This window comes from Carcharodon carcharias, chromosome 17 (genome assembly GCF_017639515.1).
Source record: "Carcharodon carcharias isolate sCarCar2 chromosome 17, sCarCar2.pri, whole genome shotgun sequence".
NCBI lineage: Eukaryota > Metazoa > Chordata > Chondrichthyes > Lamniformes > Lamnidae > Carcharodon > Carcharodon carcharias.
Window position 1 is genome coordinate 37,276,390 of NC_054483.1, and position 19,110 is coordinate 37,295,499.

Consider the following 19,110-nt stretch of genomic DNA (forward strand, 5'->3'; position numbering starts at 1 on the left):
ACACTGCTAATCACACTGTCACCACACTTTGAATCATAATGACACCACACTGCCAGTCATGCTATTGCCACACTGCCAATGAAACTGAGACCACACTGCCAATCTTACTCTCACCACACTGACCATCACACTATCACCATACTGCCAATCTCACCGTGACCACACTGCCAATCTCACCGTCACCACACTGTCAATTACACTGTCACCACACTGTCAATTACACTCTCACCACACTGTCAATCACAATGACACCACACTGTCAATTGCAGTGACAAGACACTGTCAATTACCCTGTTACAACACTGCCAATCAGACTTTCACCACAGTGCTAATCTCACCATCACCACACTGTTAATCTCGCATTCACCACACTGCCAATCTCACTATCACCACACTGCCAATCTCACTGACACCACACTGCCAATCTCACTGACACCACACTGCCGTTCTCACGGTCACCACACAGCCAAGCTCACTGACATCACACTGCCAATCACACTGTCACCGCACTGCCAATCACACTGACAGCCCACTGCCAATCACACCTTCGCCACACTGCCAATCATACTGAGACCAGATTGCCAAACTCACTATCACCACACTGCCAAATGCAATGACACCACACTGTCAATCGCAATAACACAACACTGCCAATCACACTGCCACCATACTGTCATTCTCACTGTCCCCACACAGCCATTCTCACTGTCAGCAAACTGCCATTCACACTGTCACCGCACTGCCAATCACACTGTCACAACACTGCCTATCTCACAGTCACCACACTGCTGATCTCACAGTCACCAAACTGCCAATCACACAGACAACACACTGCCAATCTCACTGACATCACATTGCCAATCTCACTGTCACCACACCGCCAATCTCACTGTCCCCACACTGACAATCATACTGACACCACACTGCCAATTTTACCTTCGTCACACTGCCAGTTATACTGTTACCACGCAGCCAATCTCATTGTCACCACACTACCAACCACGTTTTCACAACACTGCCAATCTCGCAGTCACCACACTGTCAGTTACACTGTCACCACACTTTCAATTACACTGACACCACACTGTCCATCACGCTGTCAACACACTGCCAATCTCACAGTCACCAACTGCCAATCAAATCGACACCATCGCTGCCAATTACACTGACACCACAGTACGAGTCATAATGACACCACACTGCCAGTCATGCTATTGTCACACTGCCAAAATCACTGTTGCCACACTGCCAAGCAAATTGAGACCACGCTGTCAATCTTACTTTCATTACACTGACAATCACACTATCACCACACTGCCAGTCACACTGACACCACACTGCCAATCTTACTGTCACCACACTGCCTATCTCACAGTCACCAAACTGCCAATCACACAGACGTCACACTGCCAATCTCACTGTCACCACACTGCCAATCACACTGTCACCAAGCTGCCAATCTCACTGTCAAAACACTGCCAATCTCACTGCACCCACACAGCCAATCACACTCTCACCACGCTGCCAATCACATTGCCACCACATTGCTAATCTCACTGTCCAGACACTGCCAATCACACAGTCACCACACTGCCAATCTCACAGTCACCACACTGCCAATTGCACTGACACCACACTGCCAAACACGTTGTCACCACACTGCCAATCTCACTGTCACCACATTGCCAATCTCACCATCAGCACACTGCCAATTTCAATGTCCCCACACTGCCAATCACACTGTCACCACACTGCCAATCTCACTTTCGCCAACCTGCCAGTCATACTGAGACCACACTGCCAATCACACTGACACCACACTGCCAAACACACTGTCACCAGACTGCCAATGTCACTGTCACAACATTGCCAATCTCATGGACACCAAACTGCCAATCACACCGACACCATCACTGCCAATCACTCTGTCACCACACTAAGAATCATAATGACACCACACTGCCAGTCACGCTATTGCCACACTGCCAACCTCACTGACATCACACTGTCAATCCCGCTGTCACCATACTGGTAATCTCACTGACACCATCACTGCCAATCACATTGACACCACACTGACATACTCACTGTATCCACACTGCCAATCTCACTGTCACCACAAGGCCAATCACACTCTCACCATGCTGCCAATCACATTGCCACCACACTGCTAATCTCACTGTCCCCACACTGCCAATCACACTGACAGCACACTGCCAATCACACAGTCACCAACTGCCAATCTCACAGTCAGCACACTGCCAATTACACTGTCCCCACATTGCCAATCATACTTTCACCACATTGCCAATCACACTGTCACCACACTGCCAATGTCACTGTCTCAACATTGCCAATCTCATTGACACCAAACTGCCAATCTCACTGTCACCATACTGGGTATCTCACTGACATCACACTACCAATCACACCGACACAATCACTGCCAATCTCGCTGTCACCACATTGCTAATCACACTGTCACCACACTTTGAATCATAATGACACCACACTGCCAGTCACGCTATTGCCACAATGCCAACCTCACTGACATCACACTGCCAATTTCGCTGTCACCATACTGATAATCTCACTGACGCCATCACTGCCAATCTCACAGTCACCACACTGCCAATTATACTGACACCACACTGCCAATTATACTGACACCACCCTGGCAATCACACCGACACCATCACTGCCAATCGCACAGTCACCGCACTACGAGTCATAATGACACCACACTGCCAATCACGCTATTGCCACACTGCCAATCTCAATGTCTCCACACTGTCAATCCCGCTGTCACCATACTGGTAAACTCACTGACACCATCACTGCCAATCACATTGACACCACACTGACACACTCACTGTATCCACACTGCCAATCTCACTGTCACCACAAGGCCAATCACACTCTCACCATGCTGCCAATCACATTGCCACCACACTGCTAATCTCACTGTCCCCACACTGCCAATCACACTGACAGCACACTGCCAATCACACAGTCACCAACTGCCAATCTCACAGTCAGCACACTGCCAATTACACTGTCCCCACATTGCCAATCATACTTTCACCACATTGCCAATCATACTGTCACCACACTGCCTATGTCACTGTCTCAACATTGCCAATCTCATTGACACCAAACTGCCAATGTCACTGTCACCATACCGGGTATCTCACTGACATCACACTACCAATCACACCGACACCATCACTGCCAATCTCGCTGTCGCCACACTGCTAATCACACTGTCACCACACTTTGAATCATAATGACACCACACTGCCAGTCACGCTATTGCCACAATGCCAACCTCACTGACATCACACTGCCAATTTTGCTGTCACCATACTGATAATCTCACTGACACCATCACTGCCAATCTCACTGTCACCACACTGCTAATCACACTGTCACCATACTACGAATCATAATGACACCAGACTGCCAGTCACGCTATTGCCACACTGCCAGTCTCACTGTCTCCACACTGCCAAACTCACTGTTGCCAGACTGCTAATCAAACTGAGACCACACTGTCAATTTTACTCTCACCACACTGACAATCACACTATCACCACACTGCCAATCACACTGACACCACACTGCCAATCTCACTGTCACCACACTGCCTATCTCACAGTCACCAAACTGCCAATCACTCAGAGAAAACACTGCCAATCTAACTGACACCACACTGCCAATCACAATGACACCACACTGCCAATCTCACTCTTCCCACACTGCCAATCACATTGCCACCACACTGCTAATCTCAAAGTCACCATACTGCCAATTACACTGTCCCCACATTGCCAATCATACTTTCACCACATTGCCAATCTCACTGACACCACACTGCCAATGTCACTGTCTCAACGTTGCCAATCTCACTGACACCAAACTGCCAATCTCACTGTCACCATACTGGCAATCTCACTGACATCACATTACCAATCACACCAACACCATCACTGCCAATCTCACTGACACCACACTGCTAATCACACTGTCACCACACTTCGAATCATAATGACACCACACTGCCAGTCATGCTATTGCCACACGGCCAATCAAACTGAGACCACACTGCCAATCTCACCGTGACCACACTGCCAATCTCACCGTCACCACACTGTCAATTACACTGTCACCACACTGTCAATTACACTCTCACCACACTGCCAATCAGACTTTCACCACAGTGCTAATCTCACCGTCACCACAATGTTAATCTCACTGACACCACACTGCCAATCTCACTGACACCACACTGCCGTTCTCACGGTCACTACACAGCCAAGCTCACTGATATCACACTGCCAATCACACTGCCACCGCACTGCCAATCACACTGACAGCCCACTGCCAATCACACTTTCGCCAAACTGCCAATCATACTGAGACCAGATTGCCAATCTCACTATCACCACACTGCCAAATGCAATGACACCACACTGTCAATCGCAATGACACCACACTGCCAATCACACTGCCACCATACTGCCAATCTCACTGTCCCCACACAGCCATTCTCACTGTCAGCAATCTCACAGTCACCACACCGCCAATCTCACTGTCCCCACACTGACAATCACACTGTTACCACCCTGCCAATTTTACCTTCGTCACACTGCCAACTATACTGTTACCACACAGGCAATCTCATTGTCACCACACTACCAACCACGTTGTCACAACACTGCCAATCTCACAGTCCCAACACTGTCCATCACACTGTCAACACACTGCCAATCTCACAGTCACCAACTGCAAATCACACCGACACCATCACTGCCAATTACACTGACACCACACTACGAGTCATAATGACACCACACTGCCAATCACACTGTCACCACACCGCCAATCTCACTGTCCCCACACTGCCAATCACACTTTCACCAAACTGCCAATATCACTTTCGCCAAACTGCCAGTCATGCTGAGACCACACTGCCAATCACTCTGACACCGCACTGCCAATCACACTGTTACCTCACTGCCAATTTTACCTTCGTCACACTGCCAATTATACTGTTACCATGCAGCCAATCTCATTGTCACCACACTACCAATCACATTGTCACAACACTGCGAATCTCACAGTCACCACACTGTCAGTTACACTGTCACCACACTTTCAATTACACTGACGCCACACTGTCCATCGCGCTGTCAACACACTGCCAATCTCACAGTCACCACACTGTCAGTTACACTGTCACCACACTTTCAATTACACTGACACCACACTGTCCATCACGCTGTCAACACACTGCCAATCTCACAGTCACCACACTGTCAGTTATACGGTCACCACACTTTCAATTACACTGACACCACACTGTCCATCACATTGTCAACACACTGCAAATCTCACAGTCACCACACTGCCAATCTCACAGTCAGCACACTGCCAATTACAGTGACACCACACTGCCAATTATACTGACACCACCCTGGCAATCACACCGACCCCATCACTGCCAATCACACAGTCACCGCACTACGAGTCATAATGACACCACACTGCCAGTCACGCTCTTGCCACACTGCCAATCTCAATGTCTCCACATGACCAAACTCACTGTTGCCACACTGCCAATCAAACTGAGACCACACTGCCAATCTTACTCTCACCACACTGACAATCACACTATCACCATCACTGCCAATCTCACCGTTACCACACTGCCAATCACACAGTCACCGCACTGTCAGTTACACTGTCACCACACTTTCAATTACACTGACACCACACTGTCCATCACACGGTCAACACACTGCCAATCTCACAGTCACCACACTGCCAATTACACAGACACCACACTGTCAATTATACTGACACCAAACTGCCAATCACACCGTCACCACACTGTGAATCTCACATTCACCACACTGCCAATTACACTGACAGCACACTGTCAATCTCACTATCACCACACTGCTGATCTCACTGTCACAACATTGCCAATCTCACTGTCACCACACTGCCAATCTCATTGACACCACACTGCTAATCTCACTGTCCCCACACAGCCATTCTCACTGTCAGCAAACTGCCATTCACACTTTCACCGCACTGCCAATCACACTTTCGCCAAACTGCCAATCATACTGAGACCAGATTGCCAATCTCACCGTCCCCACACTGCCAATCACACTGTCACCACACTGCCTATCTCACAGTCACCAAACTGCCAATCACACAGACAATACACTGCTAATCTCACTGTCACCACACTAACAATCACGCTGACACCACACTGCCAATCTCACTACCACCACACTGCCAATCTCACCATCACCACACTGTCACCACACTGCCAATCTCACTGTTCGCACACTGACAATCACACTGTCACCACACTGCCAATCTCACTATCCCCCCACTGACAATCACACTGTTACCACACTGCCAATTTTACCTTCATCACACTGCCAATTATACTGTTACCACACAGCCAATCTCATTGTCACCACACTACCAATCACATTGTCACAACACTGCCAATCTCACAGTCACCACACTGTCAGTTACACTGTCACCACGCTTTCAATTACAGTGACACCACACTGTCCATCACACTGTCAACACACTGCCAATCTCACAGTCACCAACTGCCAATCACACCGACACCATCACTGCCAATTACACAGACACCACATTATGAGTCATAATGACACCACACTGCCGGTCACGCTATTGCCACACTGCCAATCTCACTGTCTCCACACTGCCAAACGCACTGTTGCCACACTGCCAATCAAACTGAGACCACACTGTCAATTTTACTCTCATCCTACTGACAATCACACTTTCACCACACTGCCAGTCACACTGACACCACACTGCCAATCTCACTGTCACCAACATGCCAATCTCACTGTCACCACACTTCCAATCACACTGACATTAAGCTGTCAATCTCACTGTCACCACACTGCCAGTCTCACGGTCCCCAAGCTGCCAATCACACAGACGTCACACTGCCAATCTCACTGTCACAACACTGCAAATCTCAGAGTCACCACACTGTCAGTTACACTGTCACCTCACTTTCAATTACACTGACACCACACTGTCCATCACGCTGTCAACACACTGCCAATCTCACAGTCACCACACTGTCAATTACACTGACACCACACTGCCAAACACACTGTCACCAGACTGCCAATGTCACTGTCACAACATTGCCAATCTCACGGACACCAAACTGCCAATCACACCGACACCATCACTGCCAATCACTCTGTCACCACACTAAGAAGCATAATGACACCACACTGCCAGTCATGCTATTGCCACACTGCCAACCTCACTGACATCACACTGTCAATCCCGCTGTCACCATACTGGTAATCTCACTGACACCATCACTGCCAATCACATTGACACCACACTGACATACTCACTATATCCACACTGCCAATCTCACTGTCACCACAAGGCCAATCACACTCTCACCATGCTGCCAATCACATTGCCACCACACTGCTAATCTCACTGTCCCCACACTGCCAATCACACTGATAGCACACTGCCAATCACACAGTCACCAACTGCCAATCTCACAGTCAGCACACTGCCAATTACACTGTCCCCACATTGCCAATCATACTTTCACCACATTGCCAATCACACTCTCACCACACTGCCAATGTCACTGTCTCAACATTGCCAATCTCACTGACACCAAACTGCCAATCTCACTGTCACCATACCGGGTATCTCACTGACATCACACTACCAATCACACCGACACAATCACTGCCAATCTCACTGTCACCACACTGCTAATCACACTGTCACCACACTTTGAATCATAATGACACCACACTGCCAGTCACGCTATTGCCACAATGCCAACCTCACTGACATCACACTGCCAATTTCGCTGTCACCATACTGATAATCTCACTGACGCCATCACTGCCAATCTCACTGTCACCACACTGCTAATCACACTGTCACCATACTACGAATCATAATGACACCACACTGCCAGTCACGCTATTGCCACACTGCCAATCTCACTGTCTCCACATGCCAAACTCATTGTTGCCAGACTGCTAATCAAACTGAGATCACACTGTCAATCTTACTCTCACCACACTGACAATCACACTATCACCACACTGCCTATCTCACAGTCACCAAACTGCCAATCACTCAGAGAAAACACTGCCAATCTAACTGACACCACACTGCCAATTACACTGTCCCCACATTGCCAATCATACTTTCACCACATTGCCAATCTCACTGACACCACACTGCCAATGTCACTGTCTCAACATTGCCAATCTCACTGACACCAAACTGCCAATCTCACTGTCACCATACTGGCAATCTCACTGACATCACACTACCAATCACACCGACACCATCACTGCTAATCTCACTGACACCACACTGCTAATCACACTGTCACCACACTTCGAATCATAATGACACCACACTGCCAGTCATGCTATTGCCACACGGCCAATCAAACTGAGACCACACTGCCAATCTCACCGTGACCACACTGCCAATTTCACCGTCACCACACTGTCAATTACACTGTCACCACACTGTCAATTACACTCTCACCACACTGCCAATCAGACTTTCACCACAGTGCTAATCTCACCATCACCACACTGTTAATCTCACTGACACCACACTGCCAATCTCACTGACACCACACTGCCGTTCTCACGGTCACCACACAGCCAAGTTCACTGATATCACACTGCCAATCACACTGTCACCGCACTGCCAATCACACTGACAGCCCACTGCCAATCACACTTTCGCCACACTGCCAATCATACTGAGACCAGATTGCCAATCTCACTATCACCACACTGCCAAATGCAATGACACCACACTGTCAATCTCACTGACACCACACTGCCAATCACACTGCCACCATACTGCCAATCTCACTGTCCCCACACAGCCATTCTCACTGTCAGCAAACTGCCATTCACACTGTCACCACACTGCCAATCACACTGTCACCACACTGCCTATCTCACAGTCACCACACTGCCAATCTCACTGACACTACACTGCCAATCTCACCACCACCACACTGCTAATGTCACTGTCACCACACTGCCAATCATGCTGACACCACACTGCCAATCTCACCATCACCACACTGCCAATCACACTGTCACCACACCGCCAATCTCACTGTCCCCACACTGACAATCACACTGTCCCCACACTGACAATCACACTGTTACCACCCTGCCAATTTTACCTTCGTCACACTGCCAACTATACTGTTACCACACAGGCAATCTCATTGTCACCACACTACCAACCACGTTGTCACAACACTGCCAATCTCACAGTCACCACACTGTCCATCACACTGTCAACACACTGCCAATCTCACAGTCACCAACTGCAAATCACACCGACACCATTACTGCCAATTACACTGACACCACACTACGAGTCATAATGACACCAGACTGCCAGTCATGCTAATGTCACACTGCCAATCTCACTGTCTCCACACTGCCAAACTCACTGTTGCCACACTGCCAAACAAACTGAGACCACACTGTCAATCTTACTCTCATTAAACTGACAAATACACTATCACCACACTGCCAGTCACACTGACACCACACTGCCAATCTCACTGTCACCACACTGCCAATCACATTGACACCACAATGACACACTCACTGTACCCACACAGCCAATCACACTCTCACCACGCTGCCAATCACATTGCCACCACATTGCTAATCTCACTGTCCCCACACTGCCAATCACACAGTCACCACACTGCCAATCTCACAGTCACCACACTGCCAATTGCACTGACACCACACTGCCAAACACGTTGTCACCACACTGCCAATATCACTGTCACCAAACTGCCAATATCACTGTCAACACACTGCCAATCTCACTGTCCCCACTCTGCCAATCACATTGCCACCACATTGCTAATCTCACTGACACCAAACTGCCAATCTCACTGACGCCATCACTGCCAATCTCATGTCACCACACTGCTAATCACAATGTCACTGCACTACGAATCATAATGACATCACACTGCCACTCACGCTATTGCCACACTGCCAATCAAACTGAGACCACACTGCCAATCTTACCCTCACCACACTGACCATCACACTATCACCACACTGCCAATCTCACCATCACCACACTGCCAATCTCACCGTCACCACACTGTCAATTACACTGTCACCACACTGTAAATTACACTCTCACCACACTGCCAATCACAATGACACCACACTGTCAATCACAATGACACCACACTGTCAATTACAGTGACTACACACTGTCAATTACCCTGTCATTGCACTGCCAATTGGTCTTTCACCACAGTGATAATGTCAATATCACCACGCTGCCAATCACACCATCACCACACTGTCAATCTCACATTCACCACACTGCCAATTACACTGTCATCACACTGCCAAACTCACTATCACCACACTGCCGATCTCACTGTTACAGCATTGCCAATCTCACTATCACCACACTGCCAATCTCACTGACACCACACTGCCAATCACACTGACATCGCCTTGCCAATCACTCTGACAGCACACTGCCAATCACACTTTCACCAAACTGCCAATCATACTGAGACCAGATTGCCAATCTCACTCTCACCACACTGCCAAATGCAATGACACCACACTGTCAATCGCAGTGACATCACACTGTCAAATGCAGTGACCACAAACTGCCAATCACACTGACACCACACTGCCAATCTCACTGTCACCACAGTGCCAATCACACTGACACCAAGCTGCCAATCTCACTGTCACCACACTGCCAATTTCAATGTCCCCACACTGCCAATTACACTGTCACCACACTGCCAATCTCACCATCACCACACTGCCAATTACACTGTTAACACACTGCCAAATTTACCTTCGTCACACTGCCAATTATACTGTTACCACGCAGCCAATCTCATTGTCACCACACTACCAATCGCATTGTCATAACACTGCCAATCTCACAATCACCACACTGTCAGTTACACTGTCACCACACTTTCAATTACACTGACACCACACTGTCCATCACGCTGTCAACACACTGCCAATCTCACAGTCACCAACTGCCAATCTCACAGTAACCACACTGCCAATCACACTGACACCACACTGCCAAACTCACTGTCACCACACTGCCGATCTCACTGTTACAGCATTGCCAATCTCACTATCACCACACTGCCAATCTCACTGACACCACACTGCCAATCTCACTGACACCACACTGCCGATCTCACTGTTACAGCATTGCCAATCTCACTATCACCACACTGCCAATCTCACTGACACCACACTGCCAATCTCACTGACACCACACTGCCGATCTCACTGTTACAGGATTGCCAATCTCACTATCACCACGCTGCCAATCTCACTGACACCACACTGCCATTTTCACAGTCACAACACTGCCAATTGCACTGACACCACACTGCCAAACACGTTGTCACCACACTACCAATGTCACTGTCACCAAGCTGCCAATCTCACTGTCAACACACTGCCAATCTCACTGTCCCCACACAGCCAATCACACTCTCACCACGCTGCCACTCACATTGCCACCATATTGCTAATCTCACTGTCCCAACATTGCCAATCTCACTGACACCAAACTGCCAATCTCACTGACACCATCACTGCCAATCTCACTGTCACCACACTGCCAATCACACTGTCACCAAGCTGCCAATCTCACTGTCAACACACTGCCAATCACACTGTCCCCACACTGCCAATCACATTAACACCACACTGACATACTCACTGTACCCACACAGCCAATCACACTCTCACCACGCTGCCACTCACATTGCCACCATATTGCTAATCTCACTGTCCCAACATTGCCAATCTCACTGACACCAAACTGCCAATCTCACTGACACCATCACTGCCAATCTCACTGTCACCACACTGCCAATCACACTGTCACCAAGCTGCCAATCTCACTGTCAACACACTGCCAATCACACTGTCCCCACACTGCCAATCACATTAACACCACACTGACATACTCACTGTACCCACACAGCCAATCACACTCTCACCACGCTGCCACTCACATTGCCACCATATTGCTAATCTCACTGTCCCAACATTGCCAATCTCACTGACACCAAACTGCCAATCTCACTGACACCATCACTGCCAATCTCACTGTCACCACACTGCTAATCACAATGTCACTGCACTACGAATCATAATGACATCACACTGCCACTCACGCTATTGCCACACTGCCAATCAAACTGAGACCACACTGCCAATCTTACCCTCACCACACTGATCATCACACTATCACCACACTGCCAATCTCACCATCACCACACTGCCAATCTCACCGTCACCACACTGCCAATTACACTGTCACCACACTGTAAATTACACTCTCACCACACTGCCAATCACAATGACACCACACTGTCAATCACAATGACACCACACTGTCAATTGCAGTGACAACACTGTCAATTACACTGTCAATCGGACTTTCACCACAGTGCTAATGTCAATATCACCATGCTGCCAATCACACCATGACCACACTGTCAATCTCACATTCACCACACTGCCAATTACACTGTCACCACACTGCCAATCTCACTATCACCACACTGCTGATCTCACTGTTACAGCATTGATAATCTCACTATCACCACACTGCCAATCACACCGTCACCACACTGCCAATTACACTATCACCACACTGCCGATCTCAATGACACCACACTGCCATTCCCACAGTCACCACACAGCCAAGCTCACTGACATCACACTGCCAATCACACTGTCACCGCACTGCCAATCACTCTGACAGCACACTGCCAATCACACTTTCGCCAAACTGCCAATCATACTGAGACCAGATTGCCAATCTCACTGTCACCACACTGCCAAATGTAATGACACCACACTGTCAATCGCAGTGACACCACACTGTGAAATGCAGTGACCACAAACTGCCAATCACACTGACACCACACTGCCAATCTCACTGTCACCACACTGCCAATCACACTGACACCAAGCTGCCAATCTCACTGTCACCACATTTCCAATCTCACCATCACCACACTGCCAATCACACTGACACCAAGCTGCCAATCTCACTGTCACCACATTGCCAATCTCACCATCACCACACTGCCAATTTCAATGTCCCCACACTGCCAATCACACTGTCACTACACTGCCAATCACACTGACACCACACTGCCAATCACACTGTTAACACACTGCCAATTTTACCTTCGAAACACTGCCAATTTTGCTGTTACCACGCAGCCAATCTCATTGTCACCACACTACCAATCACATTGTCACAACACTGCCAATCTCACAGTCACCACACTATCAGTTACACTGTCACCACACTTTGAATTACACTGACACCACACTGTCCATCACGCTGTCAACACACTGCCAATCACACTGTCACCAACTGCCAATCTCACAGTAACCACACTGGCAATTACACTGTCACCACACTGTCAATTACACTCTCATCACACTGCCAATCGCAATGACACAACACTGTCAATCGCAATTACATCACACTGTCAATTGCAGTGACAACACATTGTCAATTACACTGTCACGACACTGCCAATCGCACTTTCACCACAGCGCTAATTTCACGTCACCACACAGCCAATTATACTGACGCCACCCTGCCAATCTCACTGTCACCACACTGCCAATCACACTGTCACCGCACTCTCAATCTCACATTCACCACAGTGCCAATCACCCTTTCGCCAAATTGCCAATCATTCTGAGACCAGATTGCCAATCTCAATATCAACACACTGCCAAACACACTACAGCACACTGCCAATTTCACTGTCCCCACACTGCCAATCACACTGTCACCACATTGCCTATCTCACAGTCACCAAACTGCCAATCACAAAGACAAAACACTGCCAATCTAACTGACACCAAGCAGCCAATCTCACTGTCACCACACTGCCAATCTCACCATCACCACACTGCCAATTTCAATGTCCTCACACTGCCAATCACACAGTCTCCACACCGCCAAACTCACTGTCCCCACACTGCCAATCACGCTTTCATCAAACTGCCAATATCACTTTCGCCAAACAGCCAGTCATGCTGAGACCACACTGCCAATCACTCTGACACCGCACTGCCAATCACACTGTTACCACACTGCCAATTTTACCTTCGTCACACTGCCAATTATACTGTTACCATGCAGCCAATATCATTGTCAGCACACTACCAATCACATTGTCACAACACTGCCAATCTCACAGTCACCACACTGTCAGTTACACTGTCACCACACTTTCAATTACACTGACGCCACACTGTCCATCGCGCTGTCAACACACTGCCAATCTCACAGTCACCACACTCTCAGTTATACGGTCACCACACTTTCAATTACACTGACGCCACACTGTCCATCACATTGTCAACACACTGCCAATCTCACAGTCACCACACTGCCAATCTCACAGTCACCACACTGCCAATCACACTGACACCACACTGCCAATTATACTGACACCACCCTGGCAATCACACCGACCCCATCACTGTCAATCACACAGTCACCGCACTACGAGTCATAATGACACCACACTGCCAGTCACGCTCTTGCCACACTGCCAATCTCAATGTCTCCACATGACCAAACTCACTGTTGCCACACTGCCAATCAAACTGAGACCACACTGCCAATCTTACTCTCACCACACTGACAATCTCACTATCACCATCACTGCCAATCTCACCATTACCACACTGCCAATCACACAGTCACCGCACTGTCAGTTACACTGTCACCACACTTTCAATTACACTGACACCACACTGTCGATCACGCTGTCAACACACTGCCAATCTCACAGTCACCAACTGCCAATCTCACAGTCAGCACACTGCCAATCACATTGACACAACACTGACATACTCACTGTATCCACACTGCCAATCTCACTGTCACCACACTGCCAATCTCACTGTCCCCACACTGCCAATCACATTGACACCACACTGACATACTCACTGTACCCACACAGCCAATCAACCTCTCACCACGCTGCCAATCACATTGCCACCACACTGCTAATCTCACTGTCCCCACACTGCCAATCACACTGATAGCACACTGCCAATCACACAGTCACCAACTGCCAATCACACTGACAGCACACTGCCAATTACACTGTCCCCACGTTGCCAATCATACTTTTACCATATTGCCAATCACACTCTCACCACACTGCCAATGTCACTGTCTCAACATTGCCAATCTCATTGACACCAAACTGCCAATCTCACTGTCACCATACTGGGTATCTCACTGACATCACACTACCAATCACACCGACACCATCACTGCCAATCTCGCTGTCACCACACTGCTAATCACACTGTCACCACACTTCGAATCATAATGACACCACACTGCCGTTCTCACGGTCTCCACACAGCCAAGCTCACTGATATCACACTGCCAATCACACTTTCACCGCATTGCCAATCACACTGACAGCCCACTGCCAATCACACTTTCGCCACACTGCCAATCATACTGAGACCAGATTGCCAATCTCACTATCACCACACTGCCAAATGCAATGACACCACACTGTCAATCGCAATGACATCACAATGCCAATCACACTGCCACCATACTGCCAATCTCACTGTCCCCACACTACCAATCTCACTGTCACCACACTGCCATTCACACTCACCGCACTGCCAATCTCACTGTCCCCACACAGCCAATCACACTGAGACCAAGCTTCCAATCTCACTGTCACCACACTGCCAATTTCAATGTCACCACACTGCCAATTACACTGTTAACACACTGCCAAATTTACCTTCATCACACTGTCAATTATACTGTTACCACGCAGCCAATCTCATTGTCACCACACTACCAATCACAGTGTCACAACACTGCCAATCTCACTGTCAGTTACACTGTCACCACACTGCCAAACTCATTATCATCATACTGCCGATCTCACTGTTACAGCATTGCCAATCTCACTATCACCACACTGCCAATCTCTCTGACACCACACTGCCAATCTCACTGACACCACACTGCCGATCTCCCTGTTACAGGATTGCCAATCTCACTATCACCACACTGCCAATCTCAGTGACACCACACTGCCGTTCTCACAGTCACCACACTGCCAATTCTACTGACACCACACTGCCAAACACGTTGTCACCACACTGCCAATGTCACTGTCACCAAGCTGCCAATCTCACTGTCACCACACTGCCAATTTCAATGTCACCACACTGCCAATCACATTGACACCACACTGACATACTCACTGTACCCACACTCTGCCAATCACATTGCCACCACATTGCTAATCTCACTGTCCCCACATTGCCAATCACACTGACACCACACTGCCAATCTCACTGTCACCAGACTGCCAATGTCACTGTCACAACTTTGCCAATCTCACGGACACCAAACTGCCAGTCACACCGACACCATCACTGCCAATCACTCTGTCACCACACTAAGAAGCATAATGACACCACACTGCCAGTCACGCTATTGCCACACTGCCAACCTCACTGACATCACACTGTCAATCCCGCTGTCACCATACTGGTAATCTCACTGACACCATCACTGCCAATCACATTGACACCACACTGACATACTCACTGTATCCACACTGCCAATCTCACTGTCACCACAAGGCCAATCAAACTCTCACCTTGCTGCCAATCACATTGCCACCACACTGCTAATCTCACTGTCCCCACACTGCCAATCACACTGACAGCACACTGCCAATCACACAGTCACCAACTGCCAATCTCACAGTCAGCACACTGCCAATTACACTGTCCCCACATTGCCAATCATACTTTTACCACATTGCCAATCACACTGTCACCACACTGCCAATGTCACTGTCTCAACATTGCCAATCTCACTGACACCAAACTGCCAATCTCACTGTCACCATACTGGGTATCTCACTGACATCACACTACCAATCACACCGACACCATCACTGCCAATCTCGCTGTCACCACACTGCTAATCACACTGTCACCACACTTCGAATCATAATGACACCACACTGCCGTTCTCACGGTCTCCACACAGCCAAGCTCACTGATATCACACTGCCAATCACACTTTCACCGCATTGCCAATCACACTGACAGCCCACTGCCAATCACACTTTCGCCACACTGCCAATCATACTGAGACCAGATTGCCAATCTCACTATCACCACACTGCCAAATGCAATGACACCACACTGTCAATCGCAATGACATCACACTGCCAATCACACTGCCACCATACTGCCAATCTCACTGTCCCCACACTACCAATCTCACTGTCACCACACTGCCATTCACACTCACCGCACTGCCAATCTCACTGTCCCCACACAGCCAATCACACTGAGACCAAGCTTCCAATCTCACTGTTACCACACTGCCAATTTCAATGTCACCACACTGCCAATTACACTGTTAACACACTGCCAAATTTATCTTCATCACACTGTCAATTATACTGTTACCACGCAGCCAATCTCATTGTCACCACACTACCAATCACAGTGTCACAACACTGCCAATCTCACTGTCAGTTACACTGTCACCACACTGCCAAACTCATTATCATCATACTGCCGATCTCACTGTTACAGCATTGCCAATCTCACTATCACCACACTGCCAATCTCTCTGACACCACACTGCCAATCTCACTGACACCACACTGCCGATCTCCCTGTTACAGGATTGCCAATCTCACTATCACCACACTGCCAATCTCAGTGACACCACACTGCCGTTCTCACAGTCACCACACTGCCAATTGTACTGACACCACACTGCCAAACACGTTGTCACCACACTGCCAATGTCACTGTCACCAAGCTGCCAATCTCACTGTCAACACACTGCCAATCTCACTGTCCCCACACTGCCAATCACATTGACACCACACTGACATACTCACTGTACCCACACTCTGCCAATCACATTGCCACCACATTGCTAATCTCACTGTCCCCACATTGCCAATCACACTGACACCACACTGCCAATCTCACTGTCACCAGACTGCCAATGTCACTGTCACAACTTTGCCAATCTCACGGACACCAAACTGCCAGTCACACCGACACCATCACTGCCAATCACTCTGTCACCACACTAAGAAGCATAATGACACCACACTGCCAGTCACGCTATTGCCACACTGCCAACCTCACTGACATCACACTGTCAATCCCGCTGTCACCATACTGGTAATCTCACTGACACCATCACTGCCAATCACATTGACACCACACTGACATACTCAATGTATCCACACTGCCAATCTCACTGTCACCACAAGGCCAATCAAACTCTCACCTTGCTGCCAATCACATTGCCACCACACTGCTAATCTCACTGTCCCCACACTGCCAATCACACTGACAGCACACTGCCAATCACACAGTCACCAACTGCCAATCTCACAGTCAGCACACTGCCAATTACACTGTCCCCACATTGCCAATCATACTTTTACCATATTGCCAATCACACTCTCACCACACTGCCAATGTCACTGTCTCAACATTGCCAATCTCATTGACACCAAACTGCCAATCTCACTGTCACCATACTGGGTATCTCACTGACATCACACTACCAATCACACCGACACCATCACTGCCAATCTCGCTGACACCACACTGCTAATCACACTGTCACCACACTTTGAATCATAATGACACCACACTGCCAGTCACGCTATTGCCACAATGCCAACCTCACTGACATCACACTGCCAATTTCGCTGTCACCATACTGATAATCTCACTGACGCCATCACTGCCAATCTCACTGTGACCACACTGCTAATCACACTGTCACCATACTACGAATCATAATGACACCACACTGCCAGTCACGCTATTGCCACACTGCCAATCTCACTGTCTCCACACTGCCAAACTCACTGTTGCCAGACTGCTAATC

At 48.6% G+C, this 19,110-nt stretch overlaps 1 protein-coding gene across 1 annotated transcript in view; it reads left to right on the plus strand.

Moving 5' to 3' along the window:
* The window catches only part of LOC121289822 (hexokinase-1-like), a 520,526-nt gene that overhangs the window by 343,006 nt on the left and 158,410 nt on the right, over window positions 1-19,110 (plus strand). The window lies entirely within an intron of this gene.